Raw genomic sequence first — 13,006 nt, forward strand, 5'->3', positions numbered from 1 at the left:
ATGAACTTAAATTCCGTGTACGTTCTTCAAGAATCCCAACTTGATTAAAGTGGGCTACAGTGAGAAAACCCAGCAAGCATGTGACTGAATTCAGGACAAGAACACTGCAGGCAAAGCAAGACTGCTCCCTTGACATTGATTCAAAACAGCTGTCACAGTGCTCAGCCAGAGTGTACTCCTGGTTAACTCCTTTCTTATAAGCCGGAGTATTGGCCAACTGTCATCAGCATCACTGACTTTCTGGGCCACTTTATGCTTTGTTGGTTTTGGATAATTTAAAGTTTTAAGGGTGTTTTAATATTGTCTTCTATTTTAATTATTTACTTTTTATTTATCTATGGCTGTGTTGGGTCTTCATTTCTGTGCGAGGGCTTTCTCTAGTTGCGGCAAGTGGGGGCCACTCTTCATCGTGGTGCGCGGGCCTCTCACTATCGTGGCCTCTCTTGTTGTGGAGCGCAAGCTCCAGACGTGCAGGCTCAGTAGTTGTGGCTCACGGGCCTAGTTGCTCCGCGGCATGTGGGATCTTCCCAGACCAGGGCTCGAACCCGTGTCCCCTGCATTGGCAGGCAGATTCTCAACCACTGCGCCACCAGGGAAACCCTAATATTGTCTTCTTGCTAAAGAGAATACTAAAAGTACTTCACATGTTGGCTGGTGATGAAATCTGTTTTGTCAGTGATTTGTAATGTGCTGTTTGCCTTAATGATTCAGCTTTTATACTTTATCAAAATTATATATTTGCTTTTATATGTTAATTAAGCCTGGACCTGATACAGTATGTGTCTTCCTTCATAATAGCTTATTGTTCTTCAGTGACCCTATTTAATTTCTTATCACAAAATCTGTTCTAGGGCAAAAATTTTAATCTGATTAGAAAAGTACAAAAACCAATCATCACTCATAATACTTAGATAAAATATTTATGTAAGTATAACTCTAAAGCAAAGGTAAAAATTTCAAAATCCTGTTTATTTAAAAAGATTAAGGGCATTAATTTACTTTAATCCAAATTCTATGTTCTGGCTTGCAGAGAAATGAATATCTACCTGAGAAAGATGATTATATTCCCTTATATTTTGTTTAGTCTTTATCATTTTCTGCTCTGCTTACCAGGGCAATGCATACTTTTTGCAAAAATTTTAACTATTACAGGAATATATGAGATGAAAGTCCCTCTAAAACCACTCTGAAGAGATAACCACTGACAATAGTTTGGGGAACATTAAAAGAATGTTATTTAAACTCCAAGATATTTGCTGCTCATGGTGCCAGGATTAATTTTTCAAAGGGTCATTTTGGTTTTGAACCACAAGGGGTCATCATAACATTACAGCAAGCACCTTTTCACTTAATTTACCTGTCAAAGAACAATTCAACAGAGTAAACCTGATGGTATAATTGGCTTTATTCAACATTTCATGAACCAGGAAGCATCCCATCTGGTAACTACAAGAGCGCTCCCAGGAGTGGTACAGGCAGAAGGCTTTTATAGAAAGAAGGGTCGGCGGGGGGAAGTCATTAGTAAAAGAAAAGAAAGGATTATTTTGGGCCAGGACAACTTATTTTTGGAGGGAAGAGACCCAGAGGGTTTTATCATGCAGACTGCGTCCTCTTCCTCTGGGATGGGCGGTGGGGGTGGGTTGGGGAAAAGGCCAACATGCTGACTAGAAAATTCCAACTGCGTGATTAAGATTACATTTCTGAGGCAGGTTGAAACTGCAGTTAGGTTAGGTATGAAATCTAGGTGGTATCATGGGCTTTAGCAAAAGTGATGCCATTTGGGGCCTGTGGTTTTTCTCTTTAACATACATTATCTATAAATTTTTCATTTAAAAAAGTCGCACTGCAGCTTACACAAGTGACTTCCTGTTGTATATGTTACATGTTTTTGGACACCTCATTAAGTGTCAAGGTGTTCTCCTACTCCATATCTCTTGACGGCTCACCAAACCATCACTGGTCTTCACCATAATGCAAGCACTTCTTTTCTTCCTCCTAAATAGCATTTTTTTTTTGTCAATGTTTTCATCTGTTATTTCACAGTCTGGTTCCATTTACCCTACATGTTCACTGCAATTTATCTTGTTTTAAGGGTCTGTAAACAAAAAGAACAGAGTGTCTGTTATTTATCATCCAGTTACACAAAGGGATAAGTTGCAATCCACTGCAGTCACCCACCGACTGTACGCTCTGAATTCAGGGAATTCAGGATGGCAAAAACAGGATGAAGCATTCTGTGTTTTGGATTACCGTCCCTAGATAGTTAAGATGCATATCTAAGGAAGAATTTCAATGACCCCAGATTCTTGCACCTTCCCATACATAGAAAAGCGCTAAACTCATTGACGTGAGATATCTGCTTTTGTGATTAGCAATAATTTCTTACCAAGACGTACGCTTGACTACATATATTCCCCAGCCCCAAATTCATATTTATACTGGCTCTTCCCCTACCTCTTCAGAGCTATCTGAGAGGCTCTCTCCAGGCTATAGTCCTCAATAACGTTCCCAAATCAAATAAAACTGAGCTTTCTCCCCTGCTGCCCTTCGCACAGCTTCCCGCTGGACTCGGCAGTGCACACGAACTTGCCCGCCCGCCGCGTGCCCGCGGGCCTGGAGAAGCGGCTGTGCGCGGCCACTGCCGCCACCCTGGGCAAGCCTGAGGACTTGCACATGGGCAGGGGAGCACGGTGTGGGAGGAAGTTGGCTGACCTGGGTCGGGCTCTGTCCCCGCCCCGGCTCCCCCACCGTGAGCCCGACCCTTCCGCGCCCGCCCGCCCCGCTGCCCGCCGAGTCTGACCTCCAGCTCTCTGTGACCTCGCGGCCCCGTCCCCCACATCCGCTCCGTGTCGCCTTGCCCAGTCAGGAGCCCGACGTGACCTCCAGTAACCCCGGCCGGTGCCCCCAGCTCTAATCCCTTGGGGCCCGCGCATCTCCACCCCGCGCTCCCGCACTCCGCGCGCCCCGGTCCTCAGCACGATCCCGACCTACACCGGCTTCAGTTTAAGCTTTCGTGTCCCCGCAGCGCGTGAACGGGACGGTGTGGTCCGGCCTGGCCACAGCGGTGAACGACTTAGCGGATCCCGGCGCGCAGCCGCTCGTCTCCTCCATCGGTGTGATGGGCATCCCACCTCTTCGAGTTCCTCACCAAGGAGCTGGAGCTGGCCCAGGACTGGTGCGTAGGGGCAGGGAGAGGACCCTCTTGGGACTGCTGTGCGGCCGGGAGCAGGGATCCCACCTCAGGCCCCTCCTAAGTTTGGGGAAAAAATAAATTTCTCACCCTGTGCAAGAAGGATCTGGTGCCCCAGGGCCCATTGACCCCTTGCCCGCCCCCCACCACGTGGTGGAGCCACCTTGAGAGTGGTAGTGGAATTGAATGAATTCCTGGCTCTGCAGTGGTTCCTGTGACACCTGGGTAAGGTGTGGCCTCTTGGACCTCAGTGTTTCCATCTGTGAAGTGGGAAGGCTGTCCTTTAACCACTCCCTGGGGGCACTGCATGACACGGCACTATACCGTACCTGCCTTGGCACCTGGCAGGGTGGGATGTTGTTACCCTGACAAAACCAAAGCCACTTATCATCTGCCTTCAGACTTTTCCACATCTTAGGAAAACAGGAGTAATTTTCTAGAACTTCTCCAAGCAGGTCAGGAGGAATTCTGGGTATGTTCTGAGGCTGGGACCTTTGGGTCCCAGGTAAGGTTCCCAGGAGGGCCACGGAGTAGTGGAAAGAGCTTTGGCCTGAATGTCTGGAGACCTGGGTTCTGGGTCCCGAGCAGCTGGGGGATCCAGACAAACCTGGAAATGAACCATCTCTGGTTTGTGGCCTTCTCTTCTGTGACTAGAGAGGCATGGATTAAATGATTCCCAAGAACACCTACAGCTCCCAAACCTGGGATTCTGTGGCAAGGTTAACATTTCTTCCCGGGTGAAAAATATTCCTGAGCCAAGTCCATGCCTATGAAGTACTAAGTGCATGAGAAGCTTGAAAGAACCTTCCAGAATGGAGCCTTCGTTGGTCCAGAAAGGCTGGTGAAGAATGGTCACTTCTGGGAGGTGCTCAGGCCTGGTCCTCAAGCTGGGGAGCGATAATAATTCTAACAATGATAAGTAATGCATAATTTACCGTGAGCCAGATACTCGATAGGTAACTCACATGCATGATTCCATTTGATCCTTAGAAGTTTTGTTCCCGTGTCCACACCCCTCATGTGGACATGCCATCCCCATGAGGTAGATACCTCCATTATGCCTATTTACAGATGGGAAAACTGAGGTTGTCACATATACCTCCTTGGCCCCAGGCTATCCCAAGTATCCTGTTTCTTCACAAAGAACTTCCTATCACTTCTGTGAGAGAGGCACACTCACTCCACAGACATTACGGGGGTGGGGGTGGGAGTGGGAGTCACCCTGTGCTTGGCCTTCTTGAGCCAGACTTTGCGAAAACAGGCGGCTGGAGCACTGAGTATGTCCCCAGGGGGCCTGCAGTTTGGAAGAGCGAGGGTTTCTCTGTGAACCCACAGACAGCATACAGTGACCACGGAGGCTGCCGTGTTGCGAGTCTGTCCTGGGAGGGCAATGATGATGTGCAGTCACCATCCCATCCCTGACATTAATGGAGTGAGGCAGGCTTGCAAAATGCCCGGGGGCTAAGGCAGGCTGGCCTGGGAGCCCGTGATGGGAGTGCCTGTCTCGGGGTCTTGGAATGTGAGGCATTAGCCCAGGAGCTGATGACATCTTTTTCTCTGTTCCCTGAAGGATCATTATCCGCTTTCGTCCCCTGGATCCCAGGCAGATTGGCAAGAATGGGACAGTCGTGACTTTTTTGTGATTGGCATGGAGGGTGTCCAAGGCATCTGTGAGCTGGCCCCTTCCAGGGAGGCCTCCTGACAGAGTGAGGGCCTGGTGGATACTAGCTTCTGGCACCCCCATGTGCAGACATGCCTGTGACCTCACGGTCCTCTTCCCCATCCTCATGACAAATAAATGAAGAGAGCTTTGCCTCTCAAACATGAAAAAACTAAAAACTAAAATAAAATAAAACTGAAACTTACTGCTCTTAAGTTGTGTGTGTGTGTGTTTTCTTTTCAGTCGACAGTTTCATAAGAGATGTTCTGTGGGGGTAAAGAAAAGCTCTGTGAAAAAACAGGTTAGACAGTACATCCCACCCTGGACAAAGTGCATGTTAACATACTGAAGTCTCTGAGCAGTCCCTTGGTGATTAGAGCCACTTAACTTTAAAACAGCATTTTCCAAACAATTGATTGGACAATGACTCCCTTTGTTTGGGCAATTAATGTCTTTAACAACCTGAAGAAGTAATATTCTTTGGAATAGTATTTGAGAAATTCTGATTTATAACATTAATTTTAAAAAGTTATAAAACTCATATATCATACTATTGTATAAATATTCATGTTTCACTTGAATAAATTATATATATTTGAATTCACATGTATTTTAAAATGTAATAACCTTACAATGTTTTCTTCTGCCCTCCAAATGTTTCTCATTTTTATTTTTTTCTGTCTCTCTATTTATTTATTCATTTTTGGCTGTGTTGGGTCTTCGTTGCTGCACGCAGGCTTTCTCTAGTTGCAGCAAGTGGGGGCTACTCTTCATTGCGGTGGGCGGGCTTCTCATTGAGGTGGCTTCTCTTGGAGCACGGGCTTTAGGCGTGCAGGCTTCAGTAGTTGTGGCACCCGGGCTCAGTAGTTGTGGCTCATGGGCTCTAGAGCACAGGCTCAGTAGTTGTGGCGCACGGGCTTAGTTGCTCGGCGGCATGTGAGATCTTCCCAGACCTAGGCTCGAACCCGTGTCCCCTACATTTGGTGATCTCAAATCAATGTGGTGGGTAGAAAATGAGAAACTGTTCAATCAAAAGTACAGAGGCTGATTACACAGTGCATTTCAACATCACAGTGTATCCAGTGTAGGAGTCCTTTCTGAGTTCAATGCAAAAGGCAGAAACAATAAAGGAAAAAATTAAAAGACTTATCTCAAATATTTAAAATATCTATGTGTTGAAGGGGATGGTGGTGGCACATCCCATGTCCACCACACAGTGGGACTGAATGTTCAATAACAAAATAATATTTAATTAAATTGTGGAATATCTACACGATGGAATGCTGGTTAGCCACTTAAAATCACCTTTTAGATAATTTTTTTTGACATGGGAAATAAGGATACTGATCAGTGGAAAAAAAATTACATTGCATTATATATACCATGATATTTTTAAGAAATAACAATATACAAATATGAAAAATAAGGATATTTATATACATCCATAAATTAAAGTTATTATTAACAGTCAGCTTTCTTATAGTGTTTTCAGAAAGGTTGCGCTAATCATGTATTACCTCAGAAATTGGAAAACAACAAAACTAAACATTAACAGAAGGGTTGGTAAAGCAACTCCTTTGCCGTAATCAGTACCCGATGCTCCCCTGCAGTCCACTGTCCAAGCCATTCAGAGCTTGCCCAGCGCTCTTGCTCCCTCTCTCTCTCTCCCCTTCTCCTGGTTGTGGCTACCTCATATGTTTTCCCTGGAGGTGATGGCATTTGGGCGGGGTCTATGAATTCACTGTTTAGGTGCCCAGTTTTGCCATTTATGAGTAATAGCACTGAATATGGTTATGATTCTTTGATTTAAATTTTAATGACTTTTAGATTTGAATGTCTAAAACAATATTTTCAAATTGTGGTTTACAGACCACTTTACACTGGTTTGTTAAAAATGCAACTTCTTGGTCTTTTTCCCAGGCTCAATGAATCTAAAATTTTGGGAATAGTGTTCTGGAATTTACATTTTTAACTAGCTCCCTGAGTTTGCTTTTTTGTTTTTGTGTGTTTTTAATTAACGTTTATTTATTTATTTATTTTTGGCTGTGTTGGGTCTTTGTCGCTGTGCGTAGGCTTTCTCTAGTTGCAGCGAGCAGGGGCTACTCCTCATTGCGGTGCACGGGCTTCTCATTGCAGTGGCTTCTCTCGCTGCAGAACATGGGCTCTAGGAGCACGGGCTTCAGTAGTTGTAGCTCGCGGGCTCTAGAGCTCAGGCTCAGTAGTTATGGCGTGCGGGCCCAGTTGCTCCGCGGCATGTGGGATCTTCCCGGACGAGGGCTCGAACCCGTGTTCCCTGCATTGGCAGGTGGATTCTTAACCACTGCGCCACCAGGGAAGTCCCCTGAGTTATTTTTATGCACATTACAGTTTGAGAACCTTTGGTAATGTCTGAGATCAAGCGTGAGAAAAATGAGAGTAAAAATATCAAACTAGTGAACGCTTTTAAAGTCTGAATATCAAACTCCTCATCTGAGCTATTTTTCTAGCAGATGCTTATATATTCAATATTTTTAAAGACACAAACACATAGGGACAAACTAATAATAATAATTTTAATAATCTAAGCACTCCCCCACCAAAAATTTACTACTTCATGAAAGCACCCAGTATGTATGTGGCAATTGAAGTGAATAAACCAATAAGCAATGTCTTAAAAAATAAAATGAAACAAAACAGCATTTCAGAAATAAAGCTTCACATAATGGAGGAATAAATCTGGATTTAAACATTCTCTGCTATTCCTGACGCCAAATGGCACCTGACAAATTTGGACACCAGAGGAGTTGATGACAGGGTGAAGAGATTAAGTCTTGAAAGCTTTCACAGCTGGCTTTTCAGCTTGACCATGGGCTCTGAGACTAACATTTGGAAAGAAACTGTGACCTCCAATTTCAATCCATAGCAGGTTTCTCCAAAATGTTGGAGAGAGAAAATTGGTCACAGACTAACAGTCAGAGAGAAAAGCATTGCCAAGGATGCAGTTGATGGTGTCCTAGGAAGAGAAAGCTATTTCCCTGGAGAGAAAGGCTTGTATGGGAATAACGGATATAAGAGAAGTATCAGGTTGTGGAAATGCCCCGAAACCGCAAGTCAATCAAAAACCAAGGTTCTTTTCTCTGTTAACTTTTTTTAGAGTCTTGTTTGAATTAAACATGGTAGCAGGGAAATCCAGGGCATGTTTCAGTAAATTGTAAAAAATGCTGATTTATTTAGGTTAGAAATCAGTCTCTAAGCCACTGGTTTTTGAAATGTTTATGAAAACTGTGCAAATATTTTTGGAATAAAAGTTTTGATTTTTGTTTGTTAAAATGCTCATTAAAAACTAGTTCATCTAGCTATTCAAATATGGTTTTCTTTTCATAACAATTGTCTTGATACGTGATTATCTGTGGCAGCCATGAGAATTGCACCTTGAGAACTTCCTACTAGAGGAAGCTGACTGACTGAGGGCCCAGCCAACTGTGCATTTTCGCAGAGGTAACCTCTCTGATGCCCAAGTGTGGTGGGCATACTCAGACCTATTATTGAGAGACAGGGGATGCTTCTCAGCTCACTTTGTTAAAGTTTGAAAGCTACTAAGTTCAGGGGAGATTTGTTATAAAACAAGAGATAAGTAATACAACCCCTTAGAGCCATTTACTTATGTTAGTTTTTAAGTGAACTATGTAGTTATTATATATAATATATTACAATAATGATATTTATTGGGCATTTATAATGTTCCAAGTACTGTTCTAATTGCTTTACATGAATGGAGTTATTCACAGCAACCCTATGACATTTGTGTTATTATTATTTCAAATTCATAGATAAGAAAGCTGGAGTGATGGAGAGGCTAGGCAACTTTCCTAAGGTCACAGCACTGGTAAGTGGTGCTAACGGGACTTGAACTTGGAAGTCTTCTTTCAGAGCCAAGCTCTCCTGAGGTGGCAGTCAAGCTGTCATCTGGGGCTGTAGTCATCTCGAGGCTCAGCTAGTGTTGGAGAATCTGTTCCCAAGTTCAGTCACGTAGTTGTCAGTAAGTCTCTGTTCCTTGCTGTTTGATTTTTGGCCAGAGGCTTCCTTCCACACCATGGGAACTTATCTTATTAGTGAGATTACAAATGAGATCATACTATATAGAGTTTGGTTTTTTTACCCCACCCTGAAATATATTGTAAATATTTTTCCATGTAACTAAGTCTATTTCTAATCATCATTTTTTTTAAGGTTTGGATGCAAATTGTCAACTTGGAAAGGCAGAATTCTTTTAGGCAAATCAGCTAAAATATCATGGAAATACTCTCACTTTATCTTCTATGATTTATGCACAATATCAGGGAAACTTCACTCATCAGTTGGCTGTCGACTTTGAGTCATTACTATTAAAAAAAGCAAAATTTGTGTTTTTACTTGACAGCAGAGATCTTACCTGCAATTTATTATTATGTACTAACATTTATCTTCTTTTTTTGCAATTATAAGATAACTTAAAAAACTTGAAATTCTACAAGAGCTAAATACTCTTTTTTTCAGTGCTAAATGTAGAGCTATGCAAAATAACAGGAATGATTCACTACTATAGTGGAGACAAAATATTTTCAGTAATTGAAAATTTCTTACTGACTTGTCTGAATTGTTATGGGTTTTTTTTAGGTGTTATGATAATGAAAAATAGTCTGCCAAGGGTAGCAGGAACGTTTCTCTCATCTCTGAATTTCACACAAAGGCATCCTACTTAGAGGTTCTTTATTACTGGTTTATGAGAAGAAAGCTCAGAGAGGAGCTTTGCACTGTTGGTTCCACACTTCACTTTGTATGTGAAATTGGCTTAAAAGAGCCCCATGCTAGTTGTCATTACAAACACAAACCCTGCACCTTGGGGAAAAGGAAGTCAATAAGATGAACACCTACACCTTCAAACTGATGTTTCAGGCATGAGATCACTCTAGAGAAAATTAATCCCAGTAGGTGGGATCTAAAGAAAAGGAAAACTTGAAAAACAACAACAAAATTGCAGCTATTCCAAGAAGAACTCATTCCAAATGAAGCAAATTCTTCATTTTTATCTGTTAAATATGCCTTTTGGTTATATATTTTTCTTCTTAATCTAAAGAAGAGAGTGTAGAATTGTAGGGCTTCCCAGTGTATCACTCCTTGTGACCTCCCTAATTTCTTGCGTTGCTCTTTTTCTTTCACTAAGTGTACTAAATACTTACAATAGAATATAATACAAAAATTCATAATATTTTTCTGTTTTCCACCAATATTATTCATGTAAGAGAGAAATGAGTTTTCCCTAAATGATCGTCTAAGTCTTTAATGAGTTTTAGATTTGGCAAAATTCTGTATATCCTTTCAGTGCAATATTCTTTAGGGACTGGATTATAATTTGTTGAGTATATCTTTCACACACCAAGTTACTTAGTTGACTCAATTTATGACATATAAGCCAGAGTGTTATTCTAGGAAGTTCCTATGGGTTCAGAATCTCTATTGCCTAGGACTCAATGTTCCCTTCTAACTCTGTTTTTTAAAAACTGGGTATAGGAGGGAACCCAGCACTGAGTGATTGGAGCTATGCACTACCTATTGTTTTGAACATTATGGCTGACTATTTAATGAGAATTTGTGACTTTGGGGTAATAAGTGGGAGCTGAGGATGAGGTAAATTCTTTTTCTTTAGAAACTGGAGGTTCAATTTTTTAATACTCTTCAGAAAACACCACTAGAGTAAAGTTTAGCACAGAATCAGATGTTGAACACCATTTTCATTTCTTCAACTGGTGTGAGTGTTACAGGAAGCCATTTATAAGCATTAAACACAAGGACATAAAAATAAAAGTTCATTTAAAACGGGCCTTAAGTCTAAAACTTACTTGAACAATTTTATTACTTCAATTAGGATAAAATATATAATTTAAATAACTATAAATAATTAATGTGTAAATAGCATGTGGTCCCAAACAATGTTTGCGTGGTCTCCAAAACAATGAGGCAATTATGCACAATAAAGAGAAATACACACAGGAGACCCTGCAGTAGGATGCTATTCTGCACATTACTGATCCTTTTGGAGGGGTTAGTTGGGCTAAAAGAACACACTGAAGATGTGTGGTTAACATTTTAACATTTTAAAGCTTGGTGAAAACCCTTAAAAGTTTTGAATGCGTAAGTAAATTTTGTCTCCTGGAACGGAATTTATATTGTCAACAACACTTCCATTTAATAGTTGGTGCTTTCCAAAAGAGAACTAATCAGTGGTTTCTATTTACTGTTTTCATTTCTAAAGAGCTTAAAAACCAGTGATTGTATTAGCCAATTTTCAAGGAAAATTCAGGCTTAGCAGTAGGCTCTTGACAAAGCTCTCCCTGCTGGACGGCCAGCTGCATAGAGGGACTGCCTCGCGGGACTGAGGCAGGCCGTCACCGCTGCCCAGGGCCAGGATTCACGGTGGACGCTTCCTATCTGCTGGGCCGCATGTATCCTCACAACCCTGTGCTCCCTGAGCAGGAGAGCTTGCTCTTTGAGCAGCACCCGAACGTTTTACTTCTCTCCATCTCCTCCCCTTTCTTCTCTTTTCCATTCTGCTTATTTTGCCTATTCTGAAAATTAGTTAAAAACTTGAGACATAAAAGCACGAATTCTTCACCTGCTTACAACCAACTTTCTTTGTTTCCCAGTACCTGGCGAATCTTGAGGGTTCTTTTTCATGAAAAGTCTATTATTTGGCACTTAAGCTCCCTTTGCAGGATGGGCTCATTTTCTCTAAGCTAAACCCAAGTCGTATTTTAAATTTTCCTTCAAAATACAGTTCTTCTGGGCAAATCCATGACTAATTGACTCATCACAGATGGTCTCTGTTAAGCCAAACTAAACATTAAACAAAATTAGAGGCCTTCCCTGGTGGCGCAGTGGTTGAGAATCTGCCTGCTAATGCAGGGGACACGGGTTCGAGCCCTGGTCTGGGAAGATCCCACATGCCACGGAGCAACTGGGCCCGTGAGCCACAATTACTGAGCCTGCGCGTCTGGAGCCTGTGCTCCGCAACAAGAGAGGCCGCGATAGTGAGAGGCCCGCGCGCCGCGATAGTGAGAGGCCCGCGCACCGCGATGAAGAGTGGCCCCTGCTTTCCACAACTAGAGAAAGCTCTCGCACAGAAACGAAGACCCAACACAGCCATAAATAAATAAATAAATAAATAAATAAATAAATCCCAATGCTCAGTCTAAAAAAAAAAAAAAAATTAGAAAGGATATGACCATTGAAAGAGCACTAGACTGGGAGACTTGGACCTCACTTCTGGCTCCACAGCCTCTGAGGGGTACCTGATCTTGACGTGCCTGGCTGGTTTTGGCTGAATTTCACTCCCCACGCATCAATTATATAAAATTTATCAATGTAAATTATACATAATCAATATGTTGATATCTGACCAATACATAAAATATCATTTACTAAAACGATACGTATAACATATATACTCATGTATAAATAATTATGAATACAAAGATGAAATAGATAAAATAGATGATATATAATAATTACAATTAATAATTAATATTATACATAATTAATACTATTTTTTTCCCCCACAGATTTTACCCTTGTATTTGCAAAGTGTATTGGGCTGGGTTCTAGACAGAGTTTTTCTGTCTCAGATGCATCACTCAGAGGGTGAGGCTCATGTCTCTTACAGATGTAGGAGGTAGCGCAGTGCCAGACACAGACTCGTGTGCTCAATTAATGCAATAGAGTACAGTGATATTTTATACTTTAAATATTATAAGCTCTTAGAGTTTAAAAAATATTATATTTAATGTTCATATCATCTAGATATGAGTGCGCTCTGCCTTGGAGACATAAAAGTCCTTTAGAAGGAAGATCTCCTTTATAAACTATATAACTTTATATGTTCACGTCCTCATTTCACAGATGAGAAAACTGAGCCCTTGAGAATTAAGCCCAGGCTCCTGACTTCTCGCCCACTTTGCTTTTACCACGTCAAGCTCTACTATGGATAAGTGGTCAGTGCGGATCAAGGCGGCCGGACTGTTAGCCGGACCTTCTTCCTAACTAGGGCCCCTGGGCGGGGGGCTCAATTCTGCCCCCTCTGCTAGCCGGGGATAAGTGGGCGCCCGCACCGGGAGCCTCGGGCCCCGCTCCCCGCCGTGGCC

The 13,006-nt window shown here is 42.2% G+C and overlaps 1 pseudogene; it reads left to right on the top strand.

Annotated features, from left to right (window-relative positions):
- Positions 1-4,833, top strand: LOC132351738 (D-dopachrome decarboxylase-like; annotated as a pseudogene).
- The last annotated feature ends 8,173 nt before the right edge of the window (positions 4,834-13,006 follow it).

Source organism: Balaenoptera ricei, chromosome 17, assembly GCF_028023285.1.
Source record: "Balaenoptera ricei isolate mBalRic1 chromosome 17, mBalRic1.hap2, whole genome shotgun sequence".
Lineage (NCBI taxonomy): Eukaryota > Metazoa > Chordata > Mammalia > Artiodactyla > Balaenopteridae > Balaenoptera > Balaenoptera ricei.